The sequence below is a fragment of the Lissotriton vulgaris genome, unplaced genomic scaffold (assembly GCF_964263255.1).
Source record: "Lissotriton vulgaris unplaced genomic scaffold, aLisVul1.2 SCAFFOLD_1737, whole genome shotgun sequence".
NCBI lineage: Eukaryota > Metazoa > Chordata > Amphibia > Caudata > Salamandridae > Lissotriton > Lissotriton vulgaris.
The window spans coordinates 73,518-98,696 of NW_028255725.1; positions in this window are offsets into that span (position 1 = coordinate 73,518).

Consider the following 25,179-nt stretch of genomic DNA (forward strand, 5'->3'; position numbering starts at 1 on the left):
TACAGAAAAGGGATTACAAACTAATGTGATTAACAAACATGGAAATGGTAACAATATATACCAAATGATGTAGGGCATGGGATGATACAAACAGCAATATATAAAAATTAAATACACATACAATTATAAAATTCAATGCAAAACAAAACGTTGGTACAGCTTAGTGGGTTAGACTTTTCTTTTGTTGTGCGTGTCTCATCCACCTTTATTTTTGAAACATTGTACGATTTTTTTCTCCCAGAGCGGCATGATGCTAATGGAGCCCATGTGTCTTCTTTTCAAAATGTGCGGCTCTACTGACTTGCCCCTCTCATGAAACTTGATACTTTATCAAAAAACAAATATATATAATATGTAGTGAACAAGGCGGCAACCCAAAACGCGTCTAAGCAGACAGTGAGTAAATAAATCGAGTTTGGATTGAGATTCATGGTGTCAGCGCCTTCTTCGTATCGGATGAGTTTGGCAAGATTGGATATATATATATATATGTATATATTTTCCGTCAAAAAACATGTCTGTCAGTAAGCGGGGGTCTGCACCAATAAAGTATTTCATACTTTCAAAATTGCTCCTGTGAGTGCTTTCCGTTTGGTACTATATATATATATATCAAAGAATCAAAGAGCGAGTCCTGGCCGCTGCATATACAACGGCACCAAGCAGGTACCGACCTCTTCCCCAGAATCAAAACGTTCAATAACGAGCCATCAAACACCAGAAAGTGTAAGCAGTTGCAGAGTATTTATTGTGCAAATTTCGGGCGGCTGCCCTCCATGAAGCGGGCAGAGCTTGATCATATATATATATATATATATATATATATATATATATATATATATATATTACCTACTGGCGATAGCCAGTAGGTATATATAGTTAGGACCTAGCTACAATAGGAAATCCGCAACATTCTATTGGGAATAACTTTGGCGCCGGTTGGGGAATTTGCGTGTAATTTTCCAAAATTTAGGCCAGCTCCGCTCCGCTTCTTCCCTGGAAGTTTCGGGGGGATTCGTCATGCGGGGGCCGAGAAAAAAGGGGGGTCCCAAAGCGTGTTTTCCCCATGTTAATTTCCCTAGGACGAATAGACAAGGCTACAGCCCGAACCGCTGAATGGAATTACACCAAACTTTGCAAAATTGTAGGGACCGGTATGCAGAAGTGCCTTTTCTATATTTGGTGAAAATTGCTCCGGTGATTTTTATGAAAATTAACTTCAAAAACAGATATATATCTGGGCGGAGCCTAACCACACATCTCATTGTGAGATCTGATTGGCTGTCAGCACTTCATCCAAGAAGTGTTGGCAGCCATCTTGGGACCAATATACATGATAGCACCTCATTAAAAAGCATTGTAGTTAATAGTTACATTATAAATCATTTGTTGATGGTACCATACTCATTTCAATTGTGGTGTGTTCTAAGGTGATTTTACCATGTGAAAAAGCCTTCTGCTGGGATATCATGAATCATGTTTGAAAGAAAACTATTATCTCATGCTTTTCCCACAGTGGTTTGGAAGGCGATCTATAAGCTAAACTGAAAGCATATTTTCTGTAAATTCACATTATCTTTCTCAGTCATGTGAGAATGTCACCCAGATGTAGCCCAAGTATAGCCCAATGACAGAATGTCCCAGAGTGTTTTAAAGAACAACTAGAGCGCTAACAGTCTTACTTATGACAAAAGTATGGCACACCAGAAGCCATCTTGATTGGAATGAAGTGGTAAGTCTGAAAACATTTAATTTAAAAAGGAACAAAATGAGGGGCCTCATTTTGCCATAATAAGTATGATTAGTGCTTCAGAAAGAAAAATTAGGGCACATTTTGAGTGACTTCTCAGATCCTCTTCTATTTTATTTGAAAAATACTGACATGCAGACTGAAACATGCACTTTGAACACCAGCAGCAGACTTCCCTGGTGAGCAGTAGCTTTTCTGTTATTGTTATTGCTGTAACAATGGATTCAAATATGGTACTCTGTATTTTACAAAGAGTGATGAAAGATTTTACTAGTGTATGAAAAAGTGTATGTGATTGTCACATGGATGATGTCATCAGTGATGTCATTTGAGATGTCATCAGTGATGTCACTGACCATGTCATGAATGATGTAATATGTGACATCATCAACAGTGGATTGCGGGTGCGCGAAATATAGTTAGTACAACTAACTATGTAGGAGCAATTTCAATGGTTTTGTATGAGTGAAATGTCCAGCTAACTATAACACCCCTAAAACTTATAGTTTTTTTTCCTAACTATATAGGGCCTGAAACCTATGTTTTTTTTCAGTGAATTATATCTATACTACTATAATAAAGGAAGAACTTTGAGGCTTTGAGGCGGGTAAACTCGGGAACCACAGCGCCAATCCACACACCCGATACACCGTTGTAATAGTCAGGGTGTGCAGATGGTTATAGGCTATATAAAATTTTTTTAAAAACGTTATTTCAAAAATGTACATAAAAAAAAGTAGTCCCTCTGAAGTAGCGCCGGCCGCGACGTGCGTGCTCATGTCAGGAGCGCGGGGAGGAGCGGCGTCCAGGAGCGAGACGAGGAGCGGCGTCCAGGAGCGCGACGAGGAGCGGCGGACATGGCGCGGGGGAGAAACGTTGACGTGAGGAGCAGCGGATAGGCCGGAGGAGCGGTGACCAGTGGCGGTAAGGTGACAAGCAGCGGATAGGCGGGAGGAGCGGTGAGGTGACAAGCAGCGGACAGGCGGAAGGAGCGGTGACCAGCGGCGGTGAGGAGCAAGGAGCGGCGGACCGGTAAACTGAGGAGCGCAGGGAGGAGCGGTGGCTGAGGTAAGGGGACCCACGGACAATGTCGGGGCAGGTGGGGGTCGGAGCAGGCGGGGGACGGGCCGGGCGGGGGCCTGGGCTTCTGGACAATGTTGGGGCGGGCGGGGGTCGGGGAAGCCTGATTACTCCAGGACAAGGTCGGGACAGGCTGCTAGTATATATAATAATGCCAAAACCTAAGCTGCAAAATGGTTAAATAAACGCCTGCTGTGACACTCTGCAATTCGTGTGGTGGTCCGTACTTTCTGTGGGTTCAACCTGGAAACAGAATTCGATCCATATATATATATATATATATATATCGGACCGGGGCTCTTTACACGGCCGTCGTCTGTATCATATATTCCAAAAGAGACAGCCTCTGCTCCCAGAGGCAAATAGAGCCACCCAGCTGGTGTAGTCGTTTAAAATCCTTTATTAATTTGTTGGAAGGTTCAGCAGAACGCGTTTCAGCCTCCTCTAGGCTTTATTCATATGCATCATATGATGTGTTCAGTTGTTTTCAAACCCCACAGGTCATATCAACACTAAAGATGGACAATACATTAAGCATAAAGAGACTCACGGAAGAAATGTTGCAAAAATGTAACAGACTCACTCAGTAACCAAGAATGACTCAGCGAGCCTGTATGCTCTGACACTTCTGGAAAGATAGGGAAGGATTAGCAGAATGAGCAGCTTTTACTCCCATGGGATCACTGAGAGCAAAAGGAGATACATGGCCCCGGCTCCTCCCCGCCCCCTTATTGAAGAACATGGAAATACACATGTAGTTGGGGCGGTCGCCGGGAGGACCTAGATCAGTGATACTCAAAGTTCAGCCCGGGGGCCGCATGAGGCCCTCCTGCCCTTAACATGCGGACCCCTGGGCAGCAGCACTTGGCTGCCGTTTACTTGACTCAGCACTAACATGAAAAAAAACAATTGTACGTATACAGCAAACACTTATTTAAAGGTTAATTGCAGTTAGGAAAAGGAGGTAACTAGGCCCTTAACTTTAGGAACACCTTCATTCTTAAAGGCAGCCACTAGATATACATGTTTTGTTTCCCCATCCCAGACTTAACACCCCCGCTGGCATCACGGCAGCCCTCGGTCACACCAAAGACCAAACTTTGCGGCCCCCAGGAAAATGTTTGTGAGTACCCGTGACCTAGATCAACAAAAGGCGGGAGTAGTTAGACATGAGGACGAAAGAGAACCTTGCATCTCTAAAAAAGGCACAAACAGGAACCAATGAAAAAAATAAAAAATGAAAAAAGAGGAAAGCTTTCATGCCAAAATATACATTACATCATGTCTCGCAGAGCATGAGCCCTCCCCTAGGCTCGACCTAAAAAAGCTTATAGTAACGTTATAGTTAGGTGAAATATTCGTTAATTTCAGGTGTTTTACTTTTGAACGTAAAGTAATATGTAATTACCAGCCGTGCACAGCGGGGGTCTGGCTCCAGGGCCTGCCCTGCGGCTAATCACCCGCATGCAGCCAACACCACGCAGCACGCAGCCAAAGTCCACAAAGCCGGGCATGCTGCCAAGCCCTGTGGCCAACACCCTGCATGAAGCTAACCCAGCGCTGCACACAGCCCGTGGCCAGAAGACTCATATTTGCTCTAGTGAACAACTTTTGTAATAACTATGGTCTTAATGACATAGGCTGTAATTGGTGTGGCTTTATTCAAGACAGTTTAACTACAGCTTTTATAATACAAGAGAATCAAATTTTGATCTTGTATTTTTAGCATTATATGAATTCAGAAGCACCATGTACAGAAGGACAGAAATATTCCTTTTAGGTTTAAAGCATTTTTATTAAGACAAAAAACATGGGGGAGGGGAAAAGGAGGTTAAGGTTACATACAGCACAATAAAGGAAAAAGCGCATCTCAGGAGCGTTGGCGAGAAGTAGTCCGGTGGTCCAGAAGAAAAATACAGCAAATGTAAGGCAAATAAGCAATCTGTGTGACCCTCGCGTGCACATCAACACCCCATCTAAAGCCGAGCGCGGATAGCCATCAGTGACTCATCATAACACAACCCAATCCCTCCAATCCCCCAACCCCCCAATAGAAGAAAGAGAAAGAAAACAACACCCCAACTCCCCCGTCCAATGACCCTGTACTAGGATTACCCGCCCCAATCAGCCCACACCCCAACCCCTAAAATCCTGTCCCCCATGCAGTCTAATCCACCGGGGTCGTCGGTGGCGTCAGCCTAAGAAGTCTAAGGTACCTCGGGCAGGTGAGCTCCCGGAATTCCGTGGACAGTAGCGCTAGGAAGGGTTGCCATAGCTCCTCAAATTGATCTACATCCCCAGCCACTGTAAGCGACATCTTCTCCATTCCCAACACCTGCCAAAGCCTATGCAACAAACCCGTAATGGAGGGGACAGTGGTGGTGCGCCAGTGGACAAGAATGTTCTGGACCGCTGAGCCCAGCGCAATTGCAATCTGTCTACCCCTGCGGGACTTCAACGGATACATTAGATCATTGGGAAGGCCCAACAAAACATACGCTGGGAAGCGCGGCAGCTCAATCTCAAAGTGCTTATCCACCTCATCCAAAACCTCCTTCCAATAAGCGGTCAGCACCGGGCAAGCCCAAAGAATGTGTGCGAGGGTACCCTCCTGTCCGCATCCCCGCCAGCACCTCTTGTCAGTGTGTCTATGCATTTCATACAGCCTCTCCGGGGTGTAGTACCAATAAGTAGACACCTTAGTAAAGGTCTCCATAAGTCCCGTGTGATATGCAGAGTGCCGCGCTCGATATGCAATTTTGTCCCACTCCTTGTGGCTGAGTGTCCTACCCAATTCTCTGTGCCAGCGCTCCCTCCCCGGGTTATAATAGTGGAACGCCGGGGGCTGAAGGAATTTATACAAATCGGTAATCAGCTTGGCATCCGAGGTCCGAGTCACCAACCACCGCTCATACGGTGTAATTTGACGAGCAGCGGTGTCACGCACCTGGGGTTGGAGAGCCCAGTGCCGGACCTGCATATAGCGCATTCTGTCCATCTCCTTCAGGCCGAATTCCTGCCGAAGTTGTTGAAAAGGAATCACGCCTTCCGGCCCGTAGATCTGGAAAAGCGCCCTACAGCCCGCGCTCACCCAATGGGAGAAAGCTCCCGGCTCCATCCCTGGGGAGAAGTCCGGGTTACCCACTATGGGTGTGAACGGCGAGGGGAAGGTGGTCAGGTCATGAACCTCGCAAACTGCATCCCACACCCTCAGAGGGACCCGCGTAATAAAAGAGGCGTAGAGGTTAGCAGGGCGATGCGCGCGGCGCAAGAACGGGACCTCCTGCAGGGTGCGGCCTGCCACCGCCTGGTCTTGAAAAAGCCAGTGTTTGTCGAACTCCCACCTGCTCCACTCCACCAAGTATCGCAGTTGCGCCGCCTGAAAGTATTTACGGAGGTCTGGGATACCAAGACCCCCTGCCTCCGGGGCAAGCGTGGAGAGGACCCTCTTCATCCGCGGCTTGCGGCCTTGCCAAACGAAGCGGGAGATGTCAGCCTGCGTTTGTCTTATCCAACCCACCGGGGGTTGGAGAGGCAGAGCGCGAAAAAGATACAGAATCTGGGGCAGCACCGTCATCTTAACCGCCGCGATGCGGCCCAGCCAAGACAGAAGGCCCTTGCTCCAACGGCCAAGTTCCTCCTTGATCTTCCTGCCGAGGGAAGTGTAATTGGCCGTCACCATCTCAGGCAGTGTGGGCGCCAGCAGGATCCCCAGGTATGGCACCGTTGACGAAGACCACTGCATGGGGAAAAGGCGCTGAAGGTCCCTCCTGGTATCCGCCGCCAGGGACACATCCAACGTCACCGACTTGCTCACATTCATTTTGAAGCCGGCCACACGCGCAAAGGCGTCCAGTTCCTGGACGCAAGCAGGTAGCGACCTCCTGGGGTCGTCTAGGGTCAGCAGGACATCGTCCGCGTAGAGGCTGACCGTGTGGACATATTGGCCCATCCTGACCCCAATAGCGTCCGGGTTGTTGCGAATCCTCTGAGCAAACGGCTCCATGTAGAGGGCAAACAGGAGCGGCGAGAGGGGGCAGCCCTGTCTCGTACCGCGTTCGATGGCAAAGCTACCGGAGCTACATCCATTGACCCGCACCGACGCCGAAGGACTTTTGTAACAGTTGAAGACCATGGTGCGGAACTTCTCACCGATACCCAGTTTCCTGAGAACCAGCTCGAGATACGGCCAATGAACTCTGTCGAAGGCCTTCTCCGCATCAACTGATAGCAGCATCCGCTCCCCCGGGATCCGCGAGGCCTTCTCAGGTACATGCGTCACCCTCTTGGTGTTGTCAACCGTCTGTCTACCGGGTACGAAGCCAGCCTGGTCCGCCTCCACCAGTCCTGGTAGGTGTAGACCAAGCCTGGACGCTAGAATCCCCGTATATAACTTGAGGTCGACATTTAAAAGCGAGATGGGTCTGTACGAACCACACAAGGCCTGGTCTTTCCCAGGTTTCGGGATGACCGATACCGTTGCGTTCAGGAGGTCTGGTGGGATGGCGCCAGGCTCGGAGAATGAATTAAACAGTTGAGCCAGGATTGGGGCCACAGCGGTGCAAAAGGTCTTATAAAACAAGGACGTGTAGCCATCCGGGCCCGGGGCCTTGCCATGCTTCAGTCGCGCTATAGCGGAGATTACCTCCTCAACATGGATGTCCCGCTCCAGATGGTCCGCCTGGGCGGGATCCAGCACCGGGAGGGCCACTGACTCCAAATAGTCCTCGGCGTCTCGCGGCGAGGAGGGCTCCCCAGCATACAGCGCTTCGTAGAAGCTGCGAAAAGATTGCGCCACCTCTGCGTCACCAGAAACGACAACCCCGTCCGTGCCCACCAGTTCCTTCACGACACTACGCTGCTGCGCGACCCGGAGCCGGTGGGCTCGGAGCTTACCACACCTGTCCCCCTCTGAGTAGAAGGCATGCTTCAGGTGTAAAGCGGCATACTCCGCCCTATCAAGATCCAGTGCCGATAGGAGCTTCCTCGCAGCCTTCATTTGCCTCCATACTCTCGGAGCCCCTATGCGGCGATGGACCTGCTCAAGCTCCCGGACCTGCGCGGTCAGTTCGTCCCTCTTACGTTGCCGTTCCTTATTTTCGGCTGAGTAGATGGAAATAAATTCCCCCCGGAGGACCGCCTTCAAAGCCGCCCACTGTGTTGCTTGGGACGTGTCGGAGTTGCCATTATGAGTCAGATAATCCTGTATGACCTCCCCTATGCGCTTCACAACAGACTATTTATGTAAAAGGGTATCGCGAAGACGCCATGTCCCCCGAGAGGGAGAGGCCACCGGCCACTTGAAAACACCGGAAACTGGCGCATGGTCAGATAGAGACAGGACCCCAATGTCCGCCGCTGTGGCGGCAGTGCACATTGGCCCACTCACCAGGAGATAATCCAGCCGCGAGTAGGTGCGGTGCGCATGGGAAAAGTAGGAGTAGTCCCTATCAGTGGGGTGCATAGAGCGCCAGAGGTCGTGCAAATCCATCTCCACAATCCGATCCTTCACCGCGCGGGAAAGTTCCCCCGTCTGCGGTGAGCGTTGCGCCGACCTGTCCATAGCAGAGTCGAAAACAATGTTAAGGTCTCCCCCCAGGATAACATGGCGGTCGGGAGAGGCAGTGACGTCCACCAACACTGAGTCCAAGAAACGATCCTGGTGATCATTTGGGCTATAAACTGAGCCAACCGTAAACGCTATTCCCCCTAGGCGCATGCGATATGCAAGGAGCCTCCCCTTCTGTTCAGCATACTTATGCAAAACCTCTCCCCTAAAGGAGCTCGCTAAAAGAATGGCTACTCCCGCAGTCTTGTTCACCGCCGAGGAGAAGAACTGGGTGGGGAACTTGGCAGAGCGCAGCCTATGGCAATCCCGGGACAGCAAATGAGTCTCCTGCAGGAGGCATATATCCGCCTGTGTCCCCTCCAGCAATGATAGGATCGCCCTTCGCTTCACGGGGTTATTCAGACCCTTAACATTAAGGGTCACTACCTTTAAGGACGGCATGCAACCCGGGGATCAGAAACGCTATGTAGCAAGCAAGGGATCAGCGGGTGGGGCGCATGGGGCAGGCGCGCGGGAAAGGCCAGGACAGGCCAAGCGTGGGCATGGACAACATCGGACGGGACCTCCCCAACAACAAAACAACCCTTACACCCTCCCAAAACACACCCATGGCAACTAGCCAAATGCAAACTTAAACACCCCATTGTCTCAGTCAAGCCCCAAAAACGGGCAAGTCCGTAGAAAACCGCAAAGTGGACGTTCAGCCACTCACCTCCATCCGCTCCCACCCGACCCCCGGCCCAAAACCCAGCATCGTGAAAGCTAAGTAAATAAATAAATAAATAAATAAATAAATAGCACCCCGTTCCACCTAAAGATCAGACGGAAAGGGTGTCCCCAGGAGTAAGGCGTCTCGTGTTCGCGCAGAAAGTCAGTGGCAATCCTGAAGGGCCTGCGCTTCTGCAGCGTGATGGCGGACAAGTCTTGGTAGAGCGCTACAGGCCGCTCCCGGAAAGTTAAAGGCTGCTTCTTGCGGGCCCCAGCCATGATGCGTTCTTTCAGCGGGAAGTCGGGCAAGAATGCCAAAATGTCCGGTGGGGGCGCCGATGACTGGCGCTGTCGACCAGCCCTATGTGCTCTGTCAATGCGGGCAGGGAAGTCTGCATCTTCCCCCAGGATCTCTCGGAACAGGTCCTGCAGATAGGCCACCAAGTCGGCCCCCTCGTCCGCGGATGGAACACCACGCACCCGGATGTTGTTCCGCCGGGACCTGTTCTCAAGGTCTTCAAAGTGGGCCTGGAGCTCAACACATTGCTCCCGGAGGCGAAGAACGTCCTGTTGAAGATGGACTATCTCTTCATCCCGGCGCTGGGCCGCCGTCTCTACAGTTTCAACTCGCTCGCCGAGGCCCTCCACCTCCCTGCGTACTTCACGGACCTCACTGGCCACTTCCCTCTTCAGCGTCTGAAAGTCTTCCTTGAGGGAGCTAAACAGTTCCTCCATAAAGGACCTCGTGACCGGTGGTTCGCCCCCAGTCGCATCCGCCGAGGCTCGGGAGGACCCCGGCGACGGCTGTGTTCTGTCCCGCAGCTGCTGGGCCCTGCCAAGCATATCCGGCAGGGTACGGTCCCCTTTCCTCGAGCCACCCCTCCCAGTCATCGTAGTCGCTGCAGTGGACAAGCGGGCTCAGGTCCGGCCGCTTCAGGGTTGCCCAGTCGCCGGCGAGCGCCAGATGTGGGGACCGCTCTGCAAGCAGGGGTGCTGCGTCACAAGCGACAAAATGGCGGACCAGTCCGGGCACTGCCAGTCGCGGCGCCCAGCCGGGGCGGCGATCGGGAGCCAAAGCAGGGGGTCTCCCTCCAGCACGTCCCACAGAAAGTTAGTATAGCAGCGGAGGCGATTGCAGGCACCCGCCAGCCAAGGGCACCGATGGAGGCCACCAACACCAGTCTCCCGGGGACAAGATGGCGGCAGGGCGGGGCCGGGTAGAGCGGCCCGGGCTGGCGACACCGCCGGGGCCCCACCGAACACAGCAATCAGAGAAGTTCCACAGCCAATGTCACATAGTGTCGCAGAAGGGCCCGAGCGGTCCGATCCCAGCGTTGAGGCCACCGGTCGTCGTTCACGGGGCCGGGGCCCGCACAGCACGGTGTGTCGCCGTCACTAGCCGGGGGGCCAAAGCGCAAATCACAAATCCAAAGTCTTCCGTGCCGCCAAGACCCCGCCCGTAGGGCTCCGTTATCCTCCGGCACGCGGCGGGTCCGATCCCCTCCGGATCGTCAGCTTTCAGCACCAGGCCCAGCCGAGGCGTCTGGACAGCACTGCAGTTCGCTCCGCCTCCCAGGCTCTCCTCCCCGTTCCTCAATCTTTGACCAAACTTTTGAAGTGCTTCTTCCGAGGCGATTAGGGCCAAAGTGACATCAATGTGCGCGCCAAGTACTCCGCCACACTCCTCTCACTCGCTGAGCATCAGCGGGGGGAGAGAAGCGCAAGAAAGGGGCTCGAGCTGAGCCGGGCCGGAGGAGCTACGGGAGGAAGCGTCCGCTCACCCCGCCATCTTGGCCACGCCCCCGAAATATTCCTTTTAAAACAAGAGTTAGCAAAAGAGACGGTCTGTCTTTTGGTGCTTGAGAAGAAGTGATTGTAAAGGGCTGCAGGGTGTACAAGTAGAAGCTTGTGTGTGGGAAAAAACTGTGAAGGCAGCCACGTCGGGCCTGTGCACTGAAGCACGATAAGTGGGCATGATCTGTCTCCACAAAGGGGCACATCCACAAACTGAATGGGAGGTCAGGAACAGCACCAGCCCTCACTGCACCAGCCCTCACTGCACCGACCACCACTGCACAAGCTTCTGCTGATTGTAAATACAGGAGCATGGCTTTAAAAAACAATATTTGCTGCAAGCCCCAGATCAGCCAAATTAAAAGAAGCTCATGTGGACACACTTGTGTCAAAAACATCATTTCGTACCTTACCTCACGCTGTGAGAGGGAGACAACAAACTGAGCGCGAGACAAGAATGACTCTGTCTGCCGCGCATGCGCAGGACACAGGTTTGTCACAGGTGCGCATGCGCAGGTTTTCTCTGATTATGATTGTGTCACTGAGCATTGCGCAGCCTCGCAGGGAAGCACGGCCTGCAGAGTCCAACCAAGAAGTAACGCAACCTGCCCCGTCAAAACCGAGAGAGGATGCAACCTCCACTGTCAACATTGTCTTCCCTCAAACACGGGAAAGCCCCATGACTGAACGATGAGCACGGGTTAAATGGGTTGTCTCTTGGATGAACAACTGCGCATGCGCTGAGGACAGACACTACCGCGAGCACGGGCTACAGAGGGCTTATTGATTAACAACTGCGCAATCTGTGAGTACTGACACTGCGATCGCACCGCGCAGCAACCGAAAGAGTGTTGCAGAGGGTCTAGTGGAGGAACAAATGCGCATGCGCTGAGCACAAACACTGCCTCCTGTACCGGAGCACGTGGCGCCTAGCGCAACTGCAAAGCTGAGATGTATGTGGGTGCAAATCTCCTCGGTTCGGCTCCTCTATGGGGGAAGTGTCTTTCCTCTGCGCAGGCTCAGTGAGACTGAGTGACATCGCAGGCGCAGTTAAATTCATCAACCTGCGCACGTGATTTATTCCGGAGGTTGTATCCTCGCTGGATTAGACTCTTTCCAGGCTTCGCCCTCTGTCCAAGGCTGTTCACAGTCTGTACTCCGTGCAAGGTCGTATTCGTATCACTTTTCATTGCTCTGCGATAGGAAGTAGTGTCGTCGCTTCGCACATGCACAGTTATGACGCGCGGTGCTGCGCATGCGCAGTTATGAGACATGATGTTTAGTTTGCGCGCGCTTGTGCCTCGTGCAGCGGCGTGAGCGCGCACGTCAGTCTCGAGGAGACCCGGGCGGTGCCCCCTCTGCCCCCACTGACCGGTGCACGAGGACAGGCGAGGCCTGGAGGGTCACAACCCCCCCAAGAGACCCTGAGGAGGGGGCCACAGTTGCCAAGGGTTCAGATCGCTGTGTGACATTTGTATCATTTCAGTGAAATGATGAGTGACATTTAACGGCTATGAATGACATTTAACGGCTATGAGTGGCATTTAACGGCTCTGAGTGACACTCTCTCCCGAGCAAAATCAGGCAATGAAGACGAGGGAAACCTATAAATATCAGAAATGACACCTGTCGTGTGCCGGTCTTGGGGTCATGCAGGACCACGTCGGGCACACCGGGCTAGCGCGGGGATGGTAGCGCGCTAGCAGGCACACAATAACCACACCGGTGGTATGGTCGGAAGTGTCCTGCCCCGAGCGGCCGCCTTCCCTTTATTAACTCCTTGCAGCCCACGCCTGGCCTGTGGATGTGGTGGATAGCCAGATAGCAACCACTAGACCGCCAACTATTACAACACCCATTTGAGCAACAAGGACCTTGAAACTGCTGCAAAGCGCCGGTGCATGACAACGTGTTCTTGAAGTCGTGGTTCCTATTTATACAACGTCACATATTCCTTTCTCAGGCACTGCGCAATCTTCAGCCTCTTCATTTCTTATGCGTGCAGTCTGATAGCTGCCACATTTTGAGTTTTCTCATGTGTAATATTTCAATGTACTAATGAATATGAGTCCCATTCAGCTGCCAAATGTGTGACACTTAGGGTAGCACTTTCTGCATTTAAAAAAGCATCGAATGAAGTGCATTGGAAGAAATATCAGAAATTTCTATATTTTGAACAATGAGAAGCTCTAAACATAATTTGAAAATAATGGGAAACTACTGAAATGAAAGGTCACTAACATACAACCTCTTTGTAATATAACTACATTTTTAAACTAATTCCGGCAATGAAGACACATGAGAACAGGGCCGGTCCTAGGCCTTCTGAGGCCCCGGGCGAAAGGGAAGATGCGAGGCCCCCTAATTGCATATTGCGTCACAAGAAGTGACATCACAGAAAGCGACATCGCAGAACTATTGATCTTATTTGGCATCACTGAAGCCAACTAATGTGGATATCAGTAACATGGACAAAAAGAAGAGGGGATTGAAAACAGGTGAGCAAATATCAATTTATTATAAAAAGTAGATAAAATGAAATATTGCAATCAAACAAGGTTGAGAGAATGAACACAATGCTTGTTGCAAAATGCAGTGAGGTCACAAACTCCAAACCAGATCGCTTGTAACCACAAAATGCTTTGAACAGCTGGGCCATGGCTCTTCTAGCTGACAAGTTAAAACTTTTTGATTCTGCTGGTTTTAGTTTGAAAGTGAAAATGACATAGATTGGTCCAAAGATCGCCGACCTTGCACCAGGAAGCCCAGCACCTACAACAGTGGTTACTCCGGATCAGGCACGTTGCCCATTGGGCTCAAAGGGCTTCAGTAACTTTTTAATTGAGATTTTTCAAACAAAAAGTACAGGCACAGTATAGAAGAAAGAGGAGCAATCGCATAGTGGGGTATGAGGACTGTGAGACGGACCAGCATGCTTTGCTATTAAGTTGTAGAGTCAAGGTACCATCATGACGTAACATAACATAGTAAGATTTAATCTTAGTATCCTAGGTCATAGGTGCTTGAGATGAGTAAGGAGCTATAAGAGGACTGGCGAGTGTTGAAGCGCCGAGAATTCTAGAGGAGGCCACCTCACCTACCGGTAGTGAACAGCAATATAGAGCAGACTTTTTTTGCAGTGGCGAGCGTTACTATTACGTAATCTTTAAGGGTGTGTAATATCCCGACCTTGGAAGGAAAAAAGTGTTAGCTTGCCTAGGCACGATTTACGTTTAGGAACCGCAGGTAAAATACGATGTCAGGAGTGAGCATCTGATTTACTGACATATCTTGCCGGTAACGCATAAAGAGCATCTTCTAGTCTATGCCGTATTTCAGGACTAGAGGATAAAATGTGTTTTGAAGCAATATGGTTGAGATGTGATAACATGGCCAACAAAATGATCACTGCAAGAAGTCACTCAGCACCACCACAGCACCACTCAGCACCACCACAGCATCACTCAGCACCACCCTAGCATCACTCAGCACCACCACAGCACCACTCAGCATCACCACATCATCACTCAGCGCTACCCCAGCATCACTCAGCACCACCACATTATCACTCAGCACCACCATTATCACTCAGCGCTACCCCAGCATCACTCAGCACCACCACATTATCACTCAGCACCACCATTATCACTCACCACCACCACAGCACCACTCAGCACCACCACAGCATCACTCAGCACCACCACAGCACCACTCAGCACCACCACAGCATCACTCAGCACCACGACAGCACCACTCAGCACCACCACATTATCACTCAGCGCCACCCCAGCATCACTCAGTGCCACCCCAGAATTACTCAGCACCACTCAACACCACCAGAGCACCACTCAGCACCACTACAGCATCACTCAGCACCACCACAGCAGCACTCAGCATCACGACAGCATCACTCATCATCACCACATCGTCACTCAGCGCTACCCCATCATCACTCAGCACCACCTCATTATCACTCAGCGCCACCCCAGCACCACTCAGCACCATTACAGCCCCACTCAGCACCACCACAGCATCACTCAGCGCCACCCTAGCATCACTCAGCGCCACCACAGCATCACTCAGCACCACCACAGCATAACTCAGCGCCACCACAGCACCCCTCTGCACCACTACAGCACCACTCAGCACCACCACAGCAACACTCAGCACCACTACAGCACCACTCAGCCCCACCACAGTATCACTCAGCGCCACCCCAGCATCACTCAGCGCCACCCCAGCATCACTCCGCGCCACCCCAGCATCACTCCGCGCCACCACAGCATCACTCAGCGCCACCACAGCATCACTCAGCACAACCACAGCACCACTCAGCACCACCACAGCACCACTCAGCACCACCACAGCACCACTCAGCACCACCACAGCACCACTCAGGGCCTCCACAGCATCACTCAGGGCCTCCACAGCATCACTCACGGCCTCCACAGCATCACTCACGGCCTCCACAGCATCACTCAGGGCCACCACAGCATCACTCAGGGGCACCACAACATCACTATGCGCTACCACAGCATCAATCTGTGCAACCATTTAACAACAACTGGTTCAAATATGTGCTCTCAATGTTTCAAGCTTTATCACAAATGTCACAAAACAATGTTAATATTTCACTTCTGTTCTTGGATTTTCGTCACAATAAAATACACTGAACATAATCTTCACAAAAGTTATTTACAACATTTTAAGCTATTGCCATTATAAATTACAATCACTTTTATTTAAGTATTAATTAATTATAAAAATTAAAAGCCATTGTTATATGTAATATCAATATATCTAAGTCACGTAAATACAAAACATGTTGCATTACAAATGCTATAGGTGTCACATTTGGGAAGGTTATAACTATTGGCATTGTAAATGAAAAAGCTATTAATTTAGCTATTTTCAAAACCAACACATAAATAAAAAAATTGTCATTTACAAGACCAATAGCTCAAACTTTCCTAATGCGAGACCTATTGCATTGCAAAAGGCAAGGTGCTGTTGCGTTCTACTAGTAATTTATGAACGTGGTTTCTACTGCAACTGATTTTGCTTCACTTACTTTTTCACGTCTCTGCTTCCTGCCCAATAGCCACCGATGGCTACAGTGCCCACATTACAAAGATGATAACAATTTTGTAGTCCAGGACAGGCACATTGGAGGCATACATTGCCACTTTCACTGACTTGCCGAACGTATCACCAATATATGAATGAGTCCTTCTTAAAACTTACAGTCTTTCTGCGCTTTCTGAAACAGACACTGAAGGCTACAAGGCCCAGGGAAGGGGGCCCATGACCTTGCAGCTCGATCCAGTGCTATGAGGCCCTGGGAGGGGGCCCCCCTCCCCTGGGCCTTCAAACCGTAACAAGGCACTTCCCAAGACACTGCCGGGAGCTCATCAGAGTGCAAAAAAAAAAACCTCAGCTGAAGGGGTGTGCTTCAATTGTAGCTGTACCTAGCTTAGATGGCAACGAGAACAGTAAATATATTTTCGTTTTGTATGTAATACTGCCCCCCTGTGTCAGATCAGTACAAGTCAAATATTGCTTCTGAATACATGAATTGCGTTTAATTTATCAATCTAGGAGTAATGTTATTACTAAACTTTAGCTGTTCAATTAAGATACAAGACACTGCCCTACCAAGATTCAAAGTATATCAAAAGCCAGTTGATCTGGCTGCTCCCTCCTACCCTCACCCACCTCCTCTTACCTGTGTCTGGCTGGTGCTCGAAAGAAACAAAGGGACCTCAGTTGCCTGGATACAAAATGCACAAACAATGTCGAGAATGGCTGGTACTTAACCGAGGCACTGCCGGGGGCCCTGTAGTGAGCTGTGAAAGTGTGACCTTTCACAGGGGCGCGAGGCCCCCTGTGTTTTGCTGAGCGCGAGGCCCTGGACGGCTGCCCACACTGCCCATGCCTAGCGCCGGTCCCGCATGAGAAAGAAGTTTGATGGGGCTGTGAGACACTTGTTTAGCTTGACAAGACCTCACTCGTGGATCTACACTGTGCAGCAGACAAAAAGGACATTTTAGAGGCCAGCGCGTCAAACAATATAGACGGGCCAGTTAGTGTTAATCACTTATGCAAATGTGCGCTCTATACAGTTATACAAATCTCAATCTCAGCTGCACAGAGAGTGTTATTATTGGTGCAGAAAAGAATGATGCTTCATTTCAACCGCGCTATTCTAAAACACAGACTCTTATTTCCTCTGCAAACTACGAAATAATGAATTGCCCGTCAATTGTCAAGGTACAAAATTGTGGCTAACATGAGGCTTTACCAAAATTTATTCCGGAGGTTGTATCCTCGCTGGATTAGTCTCTTTCCAGGCTTCGCCCTCTGTCCAAGGCTGTTCACAGTCTGTACTCCGTGCAAGGTCCTATTCGTATCACTTTTCATTGCTCTGCGATAGGAAGTAGTGTCGTCGCTTCGCACATGCACAGTTATGACGCGCGGTGCTGAGAATGCACAGTTATGAGACATGATGTTTAGTTCGCGCGCGCTTGTGCCTCGTGCAGAGGCGTGAGCGCGCACGTCAGTCTCGAGGAGACCCGGGCGGTGCCCCCTCTGCCCCCACTGACCGGTGCACAAGGACAGGCGAGGCCTGGAGGGTCACAACCCCCCAAGAGACCCTGAGGAGGGGGCCACAGTTGCAAAGGGTTCAGATCGCTGTGTGACATTTGTATCATTTCAGTGAAATGAGTGACATTTAACGGCTATGAGTGACATTTAACGGCTATGAGTGGAATTTAACGGCTATGAGTGACACTCTCTCCCGAGCAAAATCAGGCAATGAAGACGAGGGAAACCTATAAATATCAGAAATGACACCTGTCGTGTGCCGGTCTTGGGGTCATGCAGGACCACGTCGGGGCTCACCGGGCTAGCGCAGGGATGGGAGCGCGCTAGCAGGCACACAATAACCACACCGGTGGTATGGTTGGAAGTGTCCTGCCCCGAGCGGCCGCCTTCCCTTTATTAACTCCCCGCAGCCCACGCCTGGCCTGTGGATGTGGTGGATAGCTAGATAGCAACCACTAGACCGCCAACTATTACAACGCCCATTTGAGCAACAAGGGCCTTGAAACTGCTGCAAAGCGCCGGTGCATGACACCGTGTTCTTGAAGTCGTGGTTCCTATTTATACAACGTCACATATTCCTTTCTCAGGCACTGCGCAATGTTCAGCCTCTTCATTTCTTATGCGTGCAGTCTGATAGCTGCCACATTTTGAGTTTTCTCATGTGTAATATTTCAATGTACTTATGAATACGAGTCCCATTCAGCTGCCAAATGTGTGACACTTAGGGTGGCACTTTCTGCATTTAAAAAAGCATAGAATGAAGTGCATTGGAAGAAATATCAGAAATGTCTATACTTTGAACAATGAGAAGCTCTGAACATAATTTGAAAATAATGGGAAACGACTGAAATGAAAGGTCACTAACCTACAACCCCTTTCTAATATAACTTCATTTTTAAACTAATTCCGGCAATGAAGACACATGAGAACAGGGCCGGTCCTAGGCCTTCTGAGGCCCCGGGCGAAAGGGAAGATGCGAGGCCCCCTAATTGCATATTGCGTCACAAGAAGTGACATCACAGAAAGCGACATCGCAGAACTATTGATCTTATTTGGCATCACTGAAGCCAACTAATGTGGATATCAGTAACATGGACAAAAAGAAGAGGGGATTGAAAACAGGTGAGCAAATATCAATTTATTATAAAAAGTAGATAAAATGAAATATTGCAATCAAACAAGGTTGAGAGAATGAACACAATGCTTGTTGCAAAATGCAGTGAGGTCACAAACTCCAAACCAGATCGCTTGTAACCACAAAATGCTTTGAACAGCTGGGCCATGGCTCTTCTAGCTGACAAGTTAAAACTTTTTGATTCTGCTGGTTTTAGTTTGAAAGTGAAAATGACATAGATTGGTCCAAAGATCGCCGACCTTGCACCAGGAAGCCCAGCACCTACAACAGTGGTTACTCCGGATCAGGCACGTTGCCCATTGGGCTCAAAGGGCTTCAGTAACTTTTTAATTGAGATTTTTCAAACAAAAAGTACAGGCACAGTATAGAAGAAAGAGGAGCAATCGCATAGTGGGGTATGAGGACTGTGAGACGGACCAGCATGCTTTGCTATTAAGTTGTAGAGTCAAGGTACCATCATGACGTAACATAACATAGTAAGATTTAATCTTAGTATCCTAGGTCATAGGTGCTTGAGATGAGTAAGGAGCTATAAGAGGACTGGCGAGTGTTGAAGCGCCGAGAATTCTAGAGGAGGCCACCTCACCTACCGGTAGTGAACAGCAATATAGAGCAGACTTTTTTTGCAGTGGCGAGCGTTACTATTACGTAATCTTTAAGGGTGTGTAATATCCCGACCTTGGAAGGAAAAAAGTGTTAGCTTGCCTAGGCACGATTTACGTTTAGGAACCGCAGGTAAAATACGATGTCAGGAGTGAGCATCTGATTTACTGACATATCTTGCCGGTAACGCATAAAGAGCATCTTCTAGTCTATGCCGTATTTCAGGACTAGAGGATAAAATGTGTTTTGAAGCAATATGGTTGAGATGTGATAACATGGCCAACAAAATGATCACTGCAAGAAGTCACTCAGCACCACCACAGCACCACTCAGCACCACCACAGCATCACTCAGCACCACCCTAGCATCACTCAGCACCACCACAGCACCACTCAGCATCACCACATCATCACTCAGCGCTACCCCAGCATCACTCAGCACCACCACATTATCACTCAGCACCACCATTATCACTCAGCGCTACCCCAGCATCACTCAGCACCACCACATTATCACTCAGCACCACCATTATCACTCACCACCACCACAGCACCACTCAGCACCACCACAGCATCACTCAGCACCACCACAGCACCACTCAGCACCACCACAGCATCACTCAGCACCACGACAGCACCACTCAGCACCACCACATTATCACTCAGCGCCACCCCAGCATCACTCAGTGCCACCCCAGAATTACTCAGCACCACTCAACACCACCAGAGCACCACTCAGCACCACTACAGCATCACTCAGCACCACCACAGCAGCACTCAGCATCACGACAGCATCACTCATCATCACCACATCGTCACTCAGCGCTACCCCATCATCACTCAGCACCACCTCATTATCACTCAGCGCCACCCCAGCACCACTCAGCACCATTACAGCCCCACTCAGCACCACCACAGCATCACTCAGCGCCACCCTAGCATCACTCAGCGCCACCACAGCATCACTCAGCACCACCACAGCATAACTCAGCGCCACCACAGCACCCCTCTGCACCACTACAGCACCACTCAGCACCACCACAGCAACACTCAGCACCACTACAGCACCACTCAGCCCCACCACAGTATCACTCAGCGCCACCCCAGCATCACTCAGCGCCACCCCAGCATCACTCCGCGCCACCCCAGCATCACTCCGCGCCACCACAGCATCACTCAGCGCCACCACAGCATCACTCAGCACAACCACAGCACCACTCAGCACCACCACAGCACCACTCAGCACCACCACAGCACCACTCAGCACCACCACAGCACCACTCAGGGCCTCCACAGCATCACTCAGGGCCTCCACAGCATCACTCACGGCCTCCACAGCATCACTCACGGCCTCCACAGCATCACTCAGGGCCACCACAGCATCACTCAGGGGCACCACAACATCACTATGCGCTACCACAGCATCAATCTGTGCAACCATTTAACAACAACTGGTTCAAATATGTGCTCTCAATGTTTCAAGCTTTATCACAAATGTCACAAAACAATGTTAATATTTCACTTCTGTTCTTGGATTTTCGTCACAATAAAATACACTGAACATAATCTTCACAAAAGTTATTTACAACATTTTAAGCTATTGCCATTATAAATTACAATCACTTTTATTTAAGTATTAATTAATTATAAAAATTAAAAGCCATTGTTATATGTAATATCAATATATCTAAGTCACGTAAATACAAAACATGTTGCATTACAAATGCTATAGGTGTCACATTTGGGAAGGTTATAACTATTGGCATTGTAAATGAAAAAGCTATTAATTTAGCTATTTTCAAAACCAACACATAAATAAAAAAATTGTCATTTACAAGACCAATAGCTCAAACTTTCCTAATGCGAGACCTATTGCATTGCAAAAGGCAAGGTGCTGTTGCGTTCTACTAGTAATTTATGAACGTGGTTTCTACTGCAACTGATTTTGCTTCACTTACTTTTTCACGTCTCTGCTTCCTGCCCAATAGCCACCGATGGCTACAGTGCCCACATTACAAAGATGATAACAATTTTGTAGTCCAGGACAGGCACATTGGAGGCATACATTGCCACTTTCACTGACTTGCCGAACGTATCACCAATATATGAATGAGTCCTTCTTAAAACTTACAGTCTTTCTGCGCTTTCTGAAACAGACACTGAAGGCTACAAGGCCCAGGGAAGGGGGCCCATGACCTTGCAGCTCGATCCAGTGCTATGAGGCCCTGGGAGGGGGCCCCCCTCCCCTGGGCCTTCAAACCGTAACAAGGCACTTCCCAAGACACTGCCGGGAGCTCATCAGAGTGCAAAAAAAAAAACCTCAGCTGAAGGGGTGTGCTTCAATTGTAGCTGTACCTAGCTTAGATGGCAACGAGAACAGTAAATATATTTTCGTTTTGTATGTAATACTGCCCCCCTGTGTCAGATCAGTACAAGTCAAATATTGCTTCTGAATACATGAATTGCGTTTAATTTATCAATCTAGGAGTAATGTTATTACTAAACTTTAGCTGTTCAATTAAGATACAAGACACTGCCCTACCAAGATTCAAAGTATATCAAAAGCCAGTTGATCTGGCTGCTCCCTCCTACCCTCACCCACCTCCTCTTACCTGTGTCTGGCTGGTGCTCGAAAGAAACAAAGGGACCTCAGTTGCCTGGATACAAAATGCACAAACAATGTCGAGAATGGCTGGTACTTAACCGAGGCACTGCCGGGGGCCCTGTAGTGAGCTGTGAAAGTGTGACCTTTCACAGGGGCGCGAGGCCCCCTGTGTTTTGCTGAGCGCGAGGCCCTGGACGGCTGCCCACACTGCCCATGCCTAGCGCCGGTCCCGCATGAGAAAGAAGTTTGATGGGGCTGTGAGACACTTGTTTAGCTTGACAAGACCTCACTCGTGGATCTACACTGTGCAGCAGACAAAAAGGACATTTTAGAGGCCAGCGCGTCAAACAATATAGACGGGCCAGTTAGTGTTAATCACTTATGCAAATGTGCGCTCTATACAGTTATACAAATCTCAATCTCAGCTGCACAGAGAGTGTTATTATTGGTGCAGAAAAGAATGATGCTTCATTTCAACCGCGCTATTCTAAAACACAGACTCTTATTTCCTCTGCAAACTACGAAATAATGAATTGCCCGTCAATTGTCAAGGTACAAAATTGTGGCTAACATGAGGCTTTACCAAAATTTATTCCGGAGGTTGTATCCTCGCTGGATTAGTCTCTTTCCAGGCTTCGCCCTCTGTCCAAGGCTGTTCACAGTCTGTACTCCGTGCAAGGTCCTATTCGTATCACTTTTCATTGCTCTGCGATAGGAAGTAGTGTCGTCGCTTCGCACATGCACAGTTATGACGCGCGGTGCTGAGAATGCACAGTTATGAGACATGATGTTTAGTTCGCGCGCGCTTGTGCCTCGTGCAGAGGCGTGAGCGCGCACGTCAGTCTCGAGGAGACCCGGGCGGTGCCCCCTCTGCCCCCACTGACCGGTGCACAAGGACAGGCGAGGCCTGGAGGGTCACAACCCCCCAAGAGACCCTGAGGAGGGGGCCACAGTTGCAAAGGGTTCAGATCGCTGTGTGACATTTGTATCATTTCAGTGAAATGAGTGACATTTAACGGCTATGAGTGACATTTAACGGCTATGAGTGGAATTTAACGGCTATGAGTGACACTCTCTCCCGAGCAAAATCAGGCAATGAAGACGAGGGAAACCTATAAATATCAGAAATGACACCTGTCGTGTGCCGGTCTTGGGGTCATGCAGGACCACGTCGGGGCTCACCGGGCTAGCGCAGGGATGGGAGCGCGCTAGCAGGCACACAATAACCACACCGGTGGTATGGTTGGAAGTGTCCTGCCCCGAGCGGCCGCCTTCCCTTTATTAACTCCCCGCAGCCCACGCCTGGCCTGTGGATGTGGTGGATAGCTAGATAGCAACCACTAGACCGCCAACTATTACAACGCCCATTTGAGCAACAAGGGCCTTGAAACTGCTGCAAAGCGCCGGTGCATGACACCGTGTTCTTGAAGTCGTGGTTCCTATTTATACAACGTCACATATTCCTTTCTCAGGCACTGCGCAATGTTCAGCCTCTTCATTTCTTATGCGTGCAGTCTGATAGCTGCCACATTTTGAGTTTTCTCATGTGTAATATTTCAATGTACTTATGAATACGAGTCCCATTCAGCTGCCAAATGTGTGACACTTAGGGTGGCACTTTCTGCATTTAAAAAAGCATAGAATGAAGTGCATTGGAAGAAATATCAGAAATGTCTATACTTTGAACAATGAGAAGCTCTGAACATAATTTGAAAATAATGGGAAACGACTGAAATGAAAGGTCACTAACCTACAACCCCTTTCTAATATAACTTCATTTTTAAACTAATTCCGGCAATGAAGACACATGAGAACAGGGCCGGTCCTAGGCCTTCTGAGGCCCCGGGCGAAAGGGAAGATGCGAGGCCCCCTAATTGCATATTGCGTCACAAGAAGTGACATCACAGAAAGCGACATCGCAGAACTATTGATCTTATTTGGCATCACTGAAGCCAACTAATGTGGATATCAGTAACATGGACAAAAAGAAGAGGGGATTGAAAACAGGTGAGCAAATATCAATTTATTATAAAAAGTAGATAAAATGAAATATTGCAATCAAACAAGGTTGAGAGAATGAACACAATGCTTGTTGCAAAATGCAGTGAGGTCACAAACTCCAAACCAGATCGCTTGTAACCACAAAATGCTTTGAACAGCTGGGCCATGGCTCTTCTAGCTGACAAGTTAAAACTTTTTGATTCTGCTGGTTTTAGTTTGAAAGTGAAAATGACATAGATTGGTCCAAAGATCGCCGACCTTGCACCAGGAAGCCCAGCACCTACAACAGTGGTTACTCCGGATCAGGCACGTTGCCCATTGGGCTCAAAGGGCTTCAGTAACTTTTTAATTGAGATTTTTCAAACAAAAAGTACAGGCACAGTATAGAAGAAAGAGGAGCAATCGCATAGTGGGGTATGAGGACTGTGAGACGGACCAGCATGCTTTGCTATTAAGTTGTAGAGTCAAGGTACCATCATGACGTAACATAACATAGTAAGATTTAATCTTAGTATCCTAGGTCATAGGTGCTTGAGATGAGTAAGGAGCTATAAGAGGACTGGCGAGTGTTGAAGCGCCGAGAATTCTAGAGGAGGCCACCTCACCTACCGGTAGTGAACAGCAATATAGAGCAGACTTTTTGTGCAGTGGCGAGCGTTACTATTACGTAATCTTTAAGGGTGTGTAATATCCCGACCTTGGAAGGATAAAAGTGTTAGCTTGCCTAGGCACGATTTACGTTTAGGAACCGCAGGTAAAAAACGATGTCAGGAGTGAGCATCTGATTTACTGACATATCTTGCCAGTAACGCATAAAGAGCATCTTCTAGTCTATGCCGTATTTCAGGACTAGAGGATAAAATGTGTTTTGAAGCAATATGGTTGAGATGTGATAACATGGCCAACAAAATGATCACTGCAAGAAGTCACTCAGCACCACCACAGCACCACTCAGCACCACCACAGCATCACTCAGCACCACCCTAGCATCACTCAGCACCACCACAGCAGCACTCAGCATCACCACATCATCACTCAGCGCTACCCCAGCATCACTCGGCACCACCACATTATCACTCAGCACCACCATTATCACTCAGCGCTACCCCAGCATCACTCAGCACCACCACATTATCACTCAGCACCACCATTATCACTCACCACCACCACAGCACCACTCAGCACCACCACAGCATCACTCAGCACCACCACAGCACCACTCAGCACCACCACAGCATCACTCAGCACCACGACAGCACCACTCAGCACCACCACATTATCACTCAGCGCCACCCCAGCATCACTCAGCGCCACCCCAGCATTACTCAGCAC